A 15,422-nucleotide genomic window follows, 5' to 3' on the forward strand; every position below is an offset into this window, starting at 1 on the left:
TACAAATCCTGCGAACCAAATAGCTAGTCCTGTAGTAATGTTCAAAACTGCATGTAGGCACTAACACGTTTTGTTCTTTTGCGGATAATATTAGGCCTAGTGGTGGATAATGTGATACAATATAACAATCACATCGAATGCCTAGATCTACAACTCTCAGAAATTACTTTGAACTCCTACCGAGGGACCTTACCGGAGATTATATTCGCCAGGTTCTTTGTTCTCAGAGCAAGGGTGCTGAAGGAAATGAGGTTTGCCCTACATTTATTTCACAAAAATGAATGGTCTGTTGATCAGCGCCGGCGCCTGCGGTAGAATGGAGTAGGCTCCAAAAATGTCGGATTTCATTTTGGAACTTCAGATGACAGAGTAATCGGAAGTCATCGGGTCAACCCCATACATGACTTCTCAGTGGCTAACCCCTTTGCAAAAATTGTGAGATTTCGAAGCCAGACTTAGAAGCGGTGATATTAGCTTGAACCTCTCTGATATCTATGTTCAGCGCATCAGCGCGAGCGTTTGCAGCTGATGAGCTGAATTTCATTTCTAATATCAGTTTGAACCTTGTAATCTTCGAATTTGAGCCATATAACTCTGGAATTTGAACCTGGTAACATTTCGAGCTTTTGTGGTACAATCATTGAAATGGCATCATATGACACTCATATATTGCTAGCACTATTTTGACCTTAATATGCAATGGTCTTAGATTTTATTAACCATTCTTGAATCAGTTTACCTTGTCGATCGCACAACACACGATCTGTATAGCTAACTCGACTACGATCTTCGACATTATTGCACACAGTTGGTTTCTTCCACTGTGTGCACTGTAGAACGCAGAATTAATTATCGCACTCGAGTGTCCACGCCTGGGGTGCGGTGTTGTCAAGCGTGCACTGGATTCTGGAATCCACCGCTATGAACGCCATGACAAGACGTGACGATTACAGGCCGGCCGGCCCCCATTTATTATTACAGCGGCCATTTAACCTACCCTTGTGTCTCTTAAACCTTTCGATCGCGCCTCACCATTGCAAGAAGCACACACTACTTGAATCAGCTTCTTTGCCGTCCGCCATGGCAGATGGCAAAGACATAGATCCCGGACGGCAAACTTCTTTGTCGTCTGCCAGCAGACGGCAAATTGTCCTTCTGAACAGGTTCCAGCAAAGGCCTTCTTTGTCGTCCGCTTCTTAGAACGGGCGGCAAAGGATTGTGTCGTCTGCCATCTGAGGCCAGCAGACGGCAAAGACAACGGACGGTGGTGGGGTGGGGTCAGAGCCGTTAGGGGGTTAACAATGCTCTTTGCCGTCCGCCAGCGGACGGCACAGATTCAAAGCTCTTTGCCGTCCGCTGACAGATGGCAAATAGCTCAGTTAGGCCAGCACTGGGAAGCTACCATGTGGCCAGCTATGCCGTCTACCGGCAGACGGCAAAGATTCAAAGGTCTTTGCCATCCGCCAGCAGACGGCAAACTGACCAAATAGGCAGCCAGTGTTCCCAGTTTCTACAGGTAGGTAACACGTATCCTCTTTGCCATCTGCTAGCAGACGGAAAAGCTCTTTGCCCTCCGCTAGCAGACGGCAAAGAGGCTATATATCCCCTGTTTTTATTTATATCCATAATTTCACTGGAATTCACACATAGATATACATATATATATTTTTCACAGGCACAGCAGACATATGATGTATCCAACACATAGCTCCATCCATGACAACATACATACATAAGAAACACAGTTTCATCCATACATCTTACACTAATATCACAATGTTCATCCAACACATTGTTCCATGCATCCATATAACAAGTTCCACATTATTCTTTGATACAAACGAAAAGAAGAACAGGGAAACAAGCACTCCATCCATGCAAGCTTCCATATAGTGAATTAAATCTGCAACATGGGAAACAAGAAAGTTAGAAGAAGAATAAGCAGAAGAAGAAGGAGAAAAGACTAGAAGAAGAAGAAGAAGAAGATGCTGGAGGCCGTGGTATTCCCACTTCTGCTTAATTTACGTGCGAACTTATGCCTCTTTTGCACTCTTGGAATGTCCTCTCGTGGAATATTCGAGGTCTTAACTCTGAACCTAAGCAGTTAGCGCTTCATAATGCTATTCCCACTAGTGGTTGCGCGATCGTTTGTTTACAAGAAACCAAAAAAACCTCATTTGATCTTGCTTTCATCAAATCATGTTGTCCCCGCCAATTTGATCGTTTTGCTTTTGTACCTTCTCGGGGCGCCTCTGGAGGTATTATTACGATCTGGAAGAGCTCGATGCTTACGGGCTCAGTCTTATTCTCGGAACATTTTGTGCTAGTCATCAGTTTTACCAGCATGTAGTCTTAGCAAACTTGGACGTTAGCTAATATATATGGGCCATGTACTGGGGATGATCGTGTCACATATACAAATTGGCTATATGATCTGGACATACCAAACACATAGGATTGGCTTTTGCTAGGAGATTAAGTACATTCGTGCACCTGATAATCGTAATAAACCTGGTGGTAGTACTCATGACATGTTCACTCTCAATGATATTATCCGTGCACAAAACCTTATTGAGCTTCCAATCAAAGGCCGAGCTTATACGCGGAGTAATATGCAGCTCGATCCGTTACTCGAGCAGTTGGATTGGTTTTTCACGTCCCTGCATTGGACTAATGTCTACCCCAAAACACTTGTCAAGCCGCTCGGTAAGCCTATTTCTGTCCACATACCCTGTGTTGTCTCAATTGAAACCAACATACCACGCAGTAAAATTTTCAGATTCGAATCGTATTGGCTTTTGCACCCTGGGTTCATGGATGTTGTGCATGCCTCTTGGAACAAACCGGTGCCCTCGACTAATGCAACCACTGTCCTTTGTCGTAAATTCAAAACGCTCAGACATGCTCTCAAGATTTGGAGCAAGAACATTTCACGTTTGACGATTACCATTGACAATTGTAACCAATCCTTGGCCCATCTTGATGAACTGGAGACCAAAAGATCTCTTACAATCCCTGAAAACAACTTCCGCAACATCCTCAAGAAACACCTTCTGAGGCTTTTGCAATATCAGAAAATTTACTCGAAGATGCGTTGCACTACCCGTTGGGTTAAATTCGGTGATGAAAACACGAAGTTTTTTCAGGCTGTGGCCACGGAGCGCTACCGTAATAACAACATTTCTTGATCTCTTGATAATGAGGGTAATCAAGTGGAGGATCACACCAGCAAAGAGGCTCTCCTCCTTCAAACTTACAAAAATCGTCTGGGTTCTACATCACCCGCCGAGATGAAATTTGATCAGCCTACACTAATACAACGCTCCAACGATCTAGATCATCTAACAGAGCCATTCACGCATGAAGAGATTGCTGCAGTCGTTAAGGAGATGCCTTCTGACCGAGCCCATGGACCAGACAGGTTTAGTGGTGCATTTCTCAAAGCCCGCTGGCCTTTGATCAAGTCTGCTTTTTATGCCTTATGTTCCCAATTCCACGATGGAGATCTTGACCTAACAAGCATCAATGATGGCCTTATCACTCTCATCCCGAATGTTCGATCGCCGGAGTCAGTCAATGATTACAGACTGATAATGTTACTCAATTGTTGCCTCAATTTGATCACCAAACTCTTGGAAAATCGTCTGCAAAAGATCATCTTGCATCTGGTCCACCGTAACCAGTACGGTTTTCTCAAAGGCAGGACCATTCAGGGCTGCTTGGCCTGGGCCTTCCAATATATCCATCAGTGTCATGCCTCCAAAAAGAAAATCATCTTACTCAAATTGGACTTTGCAAAAGCCTTTGACACAATTGGCCATGACCCTATGATCAACATCATGCGTCACATGGGATTCAATGACAAATGGCTCAACTGGATTCATTGTATTTTTTCTTCTGGTCGATCATCAGTTCTGCTTAATGGTGTACCGGGCCGCCAATTTCATTGCAGGAGTGGAGTGCGTCAGGGTGATCCTCTCTCCCCCTGCTCTTTGTCCTCGCAGCTGACCTCCTTCAGGCTGCAATCAACAACAACCACCCATAAGGGGGATTTCAATCGAAATCCCAAAACAGGATATTAGTTCTTTCTCTTGTTCTTGATGATATTGTAATGGAATGACGAACCTATTTCTTTCCCAGAGAGGGAACTCCGGGAAGATACAATAAATTAAGATTAAGTGGTAGGAATCAACGAGCTGGATTACTTTCTTTATAATATATATAGGTCTGGCCCTTTCGAATTCGAATAAAACATCAACAATCGGAACTTAATGCATTTCGGCGGGGGAGGATTGAGCTGCCCTTTCCTTGCCCTGGTCAATCTAACTATCCGGTCATCCAATACGCTGACGACACAATCCTGGCCCTCCCCGCCTGCCCTCGACAAGCTGAAACTGTCAAGCAGATTCTTTCGGACTATGCACTGTCCATTGGTCTCAAGATCAACTTCAACAAGTCCACTCTTATTCCTATAAATCTTGATGATGCTTCAGCCACTGCGCTCGCTAACATCTTTGGTTGCTCGATCGGCACCATGCCATTTACGTATCTTGGACTCCCCATGGGTACCTCGAAACCCACTATGCAAGACCTCATGCCACTTGTATGCAGTGCTGAGCGACGACTCACTGCCACGATCTCCATGATGTCGTATGGGGGATGCTTTCCTGGCTTAATGCGACCGTCACCTGCTTGCTCATCTATGCCATGTGCACACTGAAGATACACCCCCAAGTTCTTGAGATGCTGGATAAGATCCGACTCCACTGCCTTTGGAATAAGATGACTGAGCAAGGAGAGAAATGCAACTCGCTGGCTGCTTGGGACATGGTTTGCAAACCTAAAAAGAATGGAGGCCTGGGAGTCATTAATCTGAAAATTCAGAATGAGGCTTTGCTCATGAAGTTCTTGCATAAATTCTACAACAGGAAAGATGTCCATGGGTGCACCTTCTTTGGGACACCTACTACGTATGCAAAATCCCTCATGCTTTGGACACAGTGGGTTCATTCTGGTGGCACGACGTGCTTAAACTTACACCAAAATATCACGGGGTTTCACGTGTCCAGGTGGTTGATGGGACAACTGCCCTCATATGGAAAGATCTTTAGCTAGACAACACTTTGGAGACATCGCACCCCCGGGCCTTTTCGTTTGCCATGCATGAAGACGCGTCCGTCAAGAATTTCTTGGAGAGCATGTCGCCGCATGAACTCTTTCATCTGCCCCTCTCTCCTGAAGCCCTTTTGGAAGTTCGTGACATGCAGTCTCTGTCCTCGCATGTGCACCCCTCCACGACCTCCACTGACATCTGGCACTATGCTTGGGGGAAAACGGAGTTCAAAGCTGCAGACTACTACAAATTCTGTTTCAGGCATGCCCAAAAGCACCCGACCTTCAAACTGTTGTGGCAATCCAAAAGCACCATGAAAATCAAAGTCTTCGGATGGTTATTACTTCTTGACCGACTGAACACAAGGAACATGCTGAAACGTCGTCATTACAACATTGGTGAGGTGTTTGACTGCCTTCTCTGTGGGCAGGATGTTGAGGAGACGGTTGACCACATGATCCTCACTTGCCCGTTCAGCAAAGCTTATTGGGAGAGGATTGATGTTACCTGGCCCAATTTCAATTCCAGACTTGATCTGATCACTCAAACCAATGAGGCTGGGCATAGACCTCTATTCATGGAAATCTTCCTCACGGCAGCCTGGAGTTTGTGGAAAGAACGCAATAACAAACACTTTAGAGGGATTAACCCTAGTACTGCATCTTGGTTGGCACGTTTCAAGGGAGATTTTAGCCTCCTCTAATATAGGGTGAAAGAGGCTCAGAAGACCACTGTAACTACTTCTTGTGACTCCCTAGCCTAATTACTACATTGTTTTGGGTAGTGACTACTTGTATAGTGCTCCACCCTAACACCCCCCCCCCTTCTGTGAGGGGGTGATGGAAGGACACCATCTTGTAACGAATTTGTAATACACATGTAACTCTTTACAAAAAATATATACACACACAGTAGGAGCCTCTCCTACCATCTTTCCATCAAAAAAAGAAGAAGAAGAAGAAGAAGATCTTCTTCTTCTTTTCTTCCTATTCCTTCTTTTCTTCGTCTTCCTTGATTTTCTTCATCTTATTATGTCATTTGTGGACTAAATAGGCTAAATTATGTCATAAATGGACTAAATAGGCTAAATAAGAAGAAAAATGCCATTTTTGAGCTAACATAGCAAATTATGCCATTTTTTACCTAACTAAGCTTATTGTGTCATGGAGGAAAGGTGAGAGAGTCAGTATAACTAACCGCCATGGCGAGCTCCGCGGGCCGTGCATGAGGCGTTATCTCAGGATCAGAGCTACTCAGGCGCTTCTTGATCTGCGGGAGAGTCCTAGGACAATGTATCAGTCCATCACCAATGGCTTGAGAGCCATGGGACCTCCCGCCACCAGATATCATCACCAGCTCTGTATCAAAAGGATCCTGGCTTAGGTTAAAGTCCTCCCCTTTCCTCGCCTTCCCCTCGTCTCTGTACTTCACAAGCTTGTGGTGGGAGGAGATGTTGGTGAAGCTATCTGGATGATCTAGGTCAGACTCCGTGAATGGCTTGACCTTCTTGTACGGGGCCATATGGGCCATGCCAAAGAGGTCGAACAGACTTGGCACAGGCTTCTTGTGGTCGTGCGCCTGAGAGAGAGGAACAAAATATTAGTTAAGGGCTCAAGCTAGCATGAAGAATGATATTGCTATGTAAATAGGTCATTTTGGAGCTAAGAAAGGTTATTATGGCATTTTCGAGGAAAATAAGCTAAGTTTAGGTCATTTTCGAGGTAACCAAGATTATTATGCCATTTTTGACCAAAGTATGCTAATTATGTCATTATTGAGCTATCCAAGGTAGTTATGTCATTTTTTAGCTAACTATAACATATTTAGGCATTCTATAGAGCTATCTAAGGTTATTATGTCATTTTAGAGCTAATTATGTCATGAATGAACTAGCTAAGATTAGTTTAAGTCGTTATTGAGCTACCAAAGGTAGTTATGTCATTTTTTAACTAACTAAAGCATATTAAGTCATTTTGTAGAGCTATCTAAAGGTTATTATGTCATTTTAGAGCTAAATATGTCATAAATGAACTATCCAAGGTAGTTATGCCTTTTTTAACTAACTAAGCATATTAAGTCATTTTGGAAGGGATAAATGCTAGCATGAAGAATGAAATTGCATCAATCATGTAGCAAACCACATACCCAGTTATCCCCGTACTCAAACAGGTTGGAGCTCCCTTGATGGTGTGGCACACCTTCCATTTGGTCGCGCTTATCCTTGGCCCTTTGGTGTTCGACTAGCCATTCGGGAGAGCACCACGCATCCACCAACGTCTCCCAACAGTCCATCTTATCCACACACCATCTCGGGGGCACCTAAGTGAGTCAAGAGAAATTTCAGCACTACGCCTACGAATCAAATCAAGAAAACTAAGTGCAAGGCCTTAAGAATAGGTAATTACCTGCATGTACTTCTCCTTACTCAGAAACTTGCCGCGACACTTCTTCTTGGCCCTCCTAATACCCTTCGAGGTGTAGTAGTCTCGAACGGCCTGCACCCGAGCCTCGTGCCGTAAGTTCTGAAGTAGGCGCTTGCACTCGGTTTTGACAACCATACACGCGGCCTCCGGCTCTCCCTCTGAAACCCTGTAGAAGGTCTGCAATCAAACAAGACAACACTGATTAGTACAATCACTAGGTAGTGTTGATTTTTAATTCTGTAAAGGAGAAATTACCCAAACCGACGGAACACAATGTCGGCCACCGTCTCGCATAAGTCACCGTCGACCCTCTCCTCCGGCGGGGCCGGGGCAACCGAGTACAGCTCCCAGGTCACTGCTAGCTGTGCAACCAGACCCTCACTGGGCAACATGACCCACCCAGGGAAGTGCTACCGGCAAAGCACACCAAGGACCTGGTTGGGCATGCGGACACCACGGGGGTGTACCCAGCCCCTGTAGTATGACAAGGCCAACGCATTAGATATTAATTTGAAGGAACATGAAGGCAAAAGGTTAAAAATAGTAAATGCACTTACTTCCACCCTTTAGGCGCAATCAACCACCTCCAGTCGAGGGTCATCGGCACGGGCGGGAGCTTTGTACAGCCATGCTTGTAGACCTTCTTGCCCTTCTCAACCAGCTCGTCGTCGCTGTAGCTATCATCTGAAAAGGTGTCCTCGCTACCATCCTCCGGGCCACTAGCCTCCGGAGACTCATGGGAAGAAGACTGCCGGATCAGAGTCTTCTGGGATGAAGACCCCATGGCTGGAGTCTTCTGGGACGAAGACTCTGGGACCGGACTCACGTGGGGCAAAGGATCGGCGACCCGAGTCTAGTGGGGCGAAGGATCAGCGACCGGAGGCTCATGGACCGGAGTCCGAGATGGGTCCACGTCAGACAGAGCAGTCTTGTGGTCTGGTGAATCAGCAGAGGGTGGCGGCGAGGAAGGCGTAGCAGCCGTCCTACCTCTCCCGCTGCCACGTCCACCTCTACCAGCCTTCTTCGTCCTCCCCCGACCTCTCCCAGCCGATGAAGAAGCGCCCGCCGCAGTTGTATGCATACTGCCTAGCAGCGCTCTCCGGAGGGGCTGGGCTTGAATAATGGAACCACCCCTCCCAGTAGCACTCGCAGGAGGCTCGGGGCGCTCTGGACCCTTGCCCACCATCCTGTCAACACCTACAATGACAAAAAGTAAACGAAATTAGTACAACATAAAAAATTGGATACCTGACATGAACATAATAATATGTATATAATTTAAGTGTATCATCATCATGAACATAATAAAAATACAGCCGATCAAAAAATATACAACCTAACTCATAATTCACAAATATATGACCCCGTCGGGGTTGGGGTGTGGTTGTGGTGTCAGGGTGTCGGGGTTGATCGGGGTGTCAGGGTGTCGGGGTGTTGGCGTCGGGGTCGGGGTGTGCTGTAAGGGTGTCGGGGTGTGGTGTCAGGGTGTCGGGGGTCGGGGTCAGGGAGGGGGGGTCGGGGTGTCGATTGTCGGGGTCTCAGGGTGTCGGGGTGTCGGGGTGTCGGTGGTCGGGGTCGGGGTCGGGGTGTCGGTGGTCAGGGTGTCAGGTGTCGGGGTGTCGGTGGTCGGGGTCAGGGTCGGGGTGTCGGGGTGTCGAGGTCAGGGTGTCGTGCCGGGGTGTCGTGTTGGGGTCGGGGTGTCAGGGTGTCGGGGTCGGGGTCGGGGTCGGGGTGTGGTGTCAGGGTGTCGAGGGTCGGGGGTTGGGGTGTCGATTGTCGGGGTCTCAGGGTGTCGGGGTGTCGGGGTCGGGGTGTTGGTGGTCGGGGTGTGAGGCGTCGGGGTGTCGGTGGTCGGGGCGTCGATTTAGTTTTTTCTAGTTTCTTCTTCTCCTAATCCTCCTCTCCTCTTTCTTCTTCTTCTTTTCTTCTTCTTCTTCTCCTCCTCTTCCTCCCTCCTCCTCTTCTTCTTCTTTTTCTTCTTCTTCTTCTTTCTTCTTCTTCTTCTTTCTTCTTCTCCCTCCTCCTCTTCCTTCCTCCTCCTCCTCCTTCTACTCTTCTTCTTCTTCTAAACTAAAACTAAAACTAGTCTAAAATAAACTAAACTAAAATAAACTAAAACTAAAACTAAACAATAACTATAACTATAACTATAACTAAAACATAAACTAAACTAAAAGAAACTAAAAAGAACTAAACTGAAAAAAGGGGGAGAACTCACCTGCAGGGATCGCCGGTGGAGGAGGCGCGGGGCGGCCGGTTGATGGGAGGGCGGCCGCTGGAGGAGGCGGCAACCCGGTGGAAGGGGAGGCCGGATGGCCGCGGTGGGACGGTGCAGGGACGGCGACGCAAGGGAGGGGGCGGGGCGGCTGGACGGCCGCGGCGCGGCTGGCCGATGTGGAAGGGGCGGAAGGGGCGCGGTGGAGGTCGGGGCGCCGCAGGGGAGGGGTGCGGGCCGGCGGGGCGGCCAGCTACGGCGAACGGGGTCGGCAGCGACGGCGCGGATCGGGGATGGCGACATAGGGGAGGGGGCGGGGGGCGGGCCGGCGTGGAAGGGGCGGCGGGGGCACGGTGGAGGTCGGGGCACCGCAGGGGAGGGGTGCGGGGCGGCCGGCTACGGTGGACGGGGTCGGCGGCGGCGGCGCGGGTGTCGGTCGATTGGGAAGGAGATAGAGAGAGAGGATGGGGCGAGATGTCTGTTTACGTACCAATCTCTTTGCCGTCCGCTGGCGGACGGTAAAGAGGTGGGGCCGTTGGGTCGTTACGATTTAGACCTCCACTGGAACCCACCCACCTCTTTGCCGTCGGCCAGCTGACAGCAAAGAACCTTTATCGTCAGCTGGTGGACGGCAAAGAACTAGCTGATGGCGAAGGACCTCTTTGCCATCAGCTCGCAGACGGCAAAGAGGTGGCGGACGGCAAAATGCCAGATTCCAGTAGTGACACCCACCACGAGAAATTCTTAGAGGGTATCCTGCGCGGCTCCAATGGCACTTCGAGCGGCTACCGACGATGAGCAGCAGTTCACCATGCGTGCCGTGGTGGACACCCACAGAAGGTTCATGGACCTCTCGGTGGTGTACACCAACGACCCGGTCTGGGCGGAGCACTCCATCCACATCATGGAGCTGTTGCTTGCTGAGGAGAAGTATAAGGTGGTCGAGTTCGACCTCGAGTACACCCGCGCTCGTGCTGGGTCTCGTCCCAAGGTCCCTGGCGTCCAGATGTACGTGTGCCACCACGTCCTCGTCTACCACTACTGCCTGGCCACAAGGTCTTGCGAGCGTTTTGCCAGGTTTGTCAACAGCCCCCACTACATGTTCGCCACGGTGGACATCACCAACAATGTAAAGGCGCTTGAGAGTTCAGGCATCGCCTGCCAGAATCTTTTCGACATCCAGGGCCAATACAAGATATGGGGCAGCAAGGAGCATGAGAAGGACTCACTGGTTCACCTCGGCGAGGCCATCATCGACCCCTACTACAGAGACATGAAGGATTCGTGCAACAAGGACAGCGTGCCTGGCACTTGGCCTGGATGGAGAAACTCGACAAAGCTCACGTCGTGTACGTGGCCAAGGAGGCGTACACGAGCTACAACATGTACCGGCGGATCATTGACATGAGGAAGTCCCTCCTTCCCCAAAACGGCTAGGGATCCAGCCGGAAGCAGAGCAATGGCAATCGTCGTCACAACAATAATTAGATGATTAGATCCTCGTTTCTCCTACTTTGGTATGCATGTAATTGCTTACTTCGGTGTGTGCAAATGTTATGTTTGTAGTCACTTGTGTAATTGTATGCTTAATTTGGTTAGGCAATGCTGTCTTTTTAAGTATATATGTTGATGCTCTGTAGACAGAGCATAGATGGTGTGCGGACAAAGAAAATCACATCGCACACGGACTAAACAATGGAACCCGTCGGTGATGTTTTCATCAATCACTCACAATTGTATACCAGCAACCGTTTGCTCACAACACAGACGTCTTATTAGCAGCAACCGTCTACGTTCTTATCGGTCTTCAGACACATTTGTGATTACACATCTGTTTGCCCCGTATCACACACATCTTGTTAAGTTGAACCATTTATGTTCTCATGTCTCAACGCAAACAGTTCATCCGAGTGAAACGCATACTGTATATGGCACACTCCTTTGATCTGGCTGACCGTTTCTTTTGTGTTGCCTAATCACAAATAGTTCATCCGAGTGAACTGTATGTTGTATATCACACAGCCTCCATCTGGCTGCCCGTTTCTTTTGTTCCTACTCATCGCAAACAGTTCATTAAACTGAACCTCATGCCCTTCATCGCACACGCAACTAAAACCTGAACCATGTTTGATGCATCCATCATCGCAACCATTCTACACATTTCTGACGGTTTTCATACAGCACCGTTTGCGATTATGGCATCGCACACAGTTTCTCAAAGGGTCTCTGATCGTAGTGTCGCTTTAGCAGCATCCTGCAGTAGTGACTAGGCCGCTTCAGCCTCGATGATCAGTCCTGCGTTGGTCTCGAGATTGACAGTAGCTGGCCCTTCCCAGAGAATCACTTGTGGTTCAAAGCAAGCGTTTCCAACGCCGAGGATTGGTTGAGTTGAAGTTCATTTCATTGCTTGTTATTTGTTGTGTGATGAAAACTTTAGTATTTATAATGTATCCTCGTTGCCGTTGTGGGTTGATGACCTATTGTATGTAATAAAATGATATGCATGTGATAAACTTACTAAATTTATGAATGGCTTTCGAGTCGCTTCTCTGAGTGGGTGCTGCGACGAGGCAAAAATATATTTTGCGAATAGATAATTGTACGTGCATTGCAATAGGTTATTGGATGAGGCCAATCAACAATAGTACACTTTTTGTACTAGCTTCACATGTTGCACTATCTCTACGTCTACGTACGTAATACAACAAGTTTTAAACTTGAGACCAGCCACCCACCCTCACAAAGAGCACTTTTTAACCTAGCACAGACTCCAGGAAATTTGGCCACAGTGTGAGGTGGCCCATATGTTAATGTGTTCGCTGTACGTAAGCAGCACCTCGAATCCTCGATACTACTACTATATAGTAGGGTGACATGGGCCAGAACAAGCATTCACGTCCAGGAGTACGGCACACGCCACCAGCACGACTTCCATCTGACACCATATTTCTTGGAGTCCGTGCTACAGCTATCTCTTCAACCTCGACCCTGTTTGGATACTCTAACTCAGTTAGAGGTTAGACTTAGATTCTAACCCTGAACTAACCCTTAACTAACTCTAGCCAAAGAGGTGTTTGGATGGCAGGGTTAGATGGAGCGCGGATACGGCTAGGCGCCTTCAAAGGCGGTGTGAGAGGGAGAGAGGGAGAGGATGAGAAGCTTCGAGGAAGTGGGGAGGGATCTGCTGCGGGGAGAGCGAGAGAAAAAGATGTTTTTTTAGTGGTCCCGAGAAGAACTAACCCAAATAAGCACCTCTTGGATGGGTTAGATTTTTTGGATGGGTTAGATGCATCTAACCCAAACTAACCCTCCTGTTTGGATATTTTGGGGTTAGTTGAGTACAAACTAACCCAAACTAACTCTAACCCCTGGATCCAAACAGGGCCTCTAACTCAGCCATCGCGCGGCGGGCGCGGTGGGCGAACACATATCTTTTTTTCATCATTTGACTTTTGGTACATGGAAATACATCACCAAAATTTGACTAGAAAAGCAAGACCAAAGAAAACAAGAACCACAAGAATACATTTTAGAAGATATCCAACTTCCATAACTGCTCCTGTAAGTTGGATTAGTGCCTTCTCGATGCATTCATTGTTGATCTGTGGAGGCTCGATCTTGCGTGCTACTTTCTTCTTCGAGTGTAAAGAAGTAGACGTTGCTTCCTCACATCTAGTCTCATGTCTAGCCTCTATTCTATCAACAAGTGCACTCGTCTCATCTCTAGCCTCTATGCTAGCTAAAAGTGCTAGAACATCTACTAAATTGCGCTCTATCAATATATCGATGTACTCTTCTTCACAATACCAAAACTTGCATCCATTCTACACAATAAAATTTTAAGTTAGCACAACTAGTCAAATCCGAGAGCACAACCGAAGATTTGGTTGAGTTCTTCCTCCTTTTGCCGACACGTGGGACATCCAGCATCCAGGTCGTGTCATGCAAGAAACTGGAGTGGTAGTTGAAGCCACGTGATGTGCATCTTGGGTTAACTGTAAATAGAATCTTACTACTCTTGAGTAACTCCAAAAGCGGCCACCAAAGATCTTTATTGGATTTGTTTTTCATCACCAGCACGTCGAGGTGAAAGATGTGCAGGTTCAGTGGGTCCTCTTGCGTTTTCACTGACATGTGGGACCGCATATGAGCAAAGAGACGATGGGCTCCGCGCGTCTGCTGGCTGGCTGAGAAGAGAGATAGAGGAGGGCTAAGCACGGACTCCGGGAAATTTGTTTCTACATAACCAGCACCTCGATATAGGCTCGATATAGTGGGGTGGCATGGTCCATAACTAGCATTCACGTCTAGCAGTACGGCACACGCCACCCACACGAGTCCCATCCGACACCAATTTTCTTGGAGACAGTGCTACAACCATCTCTTCTCCCTCCAGTTTTCTCAGCCATCGCGTGGTGGGCGGGGTGGGGGTTTGCCGATAGTCGGTTTTCTCAACTACGGTCCCACTTGTAAGTGAAAATGCAACACAGCACGCATTTCCCCTTGAGCGGCGTGCAGGACCAACCGTGTGGGCAGCGGGGTGCGACGCGAACATGGCAAGCTTTTCCTTTTGAACTTGTAACTTGTAAAATTTGGGTCTGCTCCATGGTGTGACCAATAGCTAGAAATAACGATTTTCCCTAGAGTAATGAGAAGTTAGGTTCTCGCACGGTTCATGCATGGAGTACGTACAAAAATTATGAAGTTGATGCGAAAGGTAAGATAATTACTAGTAGTACCATATACTACTACATGGATTTGATGAAAAGATAAAGATACATACGGATCCATCAATGACATCCTCATGCCCTAGTGCACCGGGTCACCAACCGACGTGTGAGGAGTAGCGGCGTTGGCGACGAGCTCAACGTGCTTCTGAACAATGTCGTCCAAGGTTGCCCTGCGGGTCAAGAAGGCCAGCGACCTATCATCCTCCTATTGCACGTAGCAGTCCTTGTGGACAATTTGCGCGTAGACGTGGGTGATTATGTCGACGGTGTCTTGCTGCGCCAGGCGCTGCGCGGCGAGCGCGACCTCGAGGTGGACATACTCCGGCGCGATGGCAGGCAGTCGTAGGGCCACCACTGCGTCGAAGAGGTTGTCACCATAGAGGCCGTTGAGGGTGGCGGGCATCGCAGAGCCTGGGCGTGTGGGCTGGAGGCGTATGTCAAGGTCGTCCGCGAGCTTCTTGACAACGGTGAACTTGTCGAGGAAGCCGACGAGGACCTTGTAGAACAAGGAGACGAAGCTATCGTCCAAGCGGCCTCTCACCCTGGCGGCCTCAAGCACGACCTGGAGACGTTCCTCGATGCCGGGCCACAGGCCGGGGTCGTGGACCATCTGGCACAGCCGACTGATGCTCGCGCTCATCGCCTCCATGGGTCTAGCTTCTAGTCAACTGATCTTGCGATTGGAGTGATCACTCTTGCCCTTTGTTAGGGTGCGTAGGTGCGTAGGATTTCGTAGATTGGACTGGCGGGGAGCCTTTATATGAGAAGTGCAGACTGCGTTGAATTCACGTGCGTGTTGGCCATCTACTCCTAGGCCCTCTACTGCACCTGCCTTTGGCTGTATGATAGGCGGGGCAACCACCTGTTGGGCCCACGTGTCATACAACCAAAGGCAGGTGCAGTAAGTCAATGAAGCTGCGTCCCCCTCCGTACCAGTGCAG

The sequence above is a fragment of the Aegilops tauschii genome, chromosome 7 (assembly GCF_002575655.3).
Source record: "Aegilops tauschii subsp. strangulata cultivar AL8/78 chromosome 7, Aet v6.0, whole genome shotgun sequence".
NCBI classification, from domain to species: Eukaryota; Viridiplantae; Streptophyta; class Magnoliopsida; order Poales; family Poaceae; genus Aegilops; species Aegilops tauschii.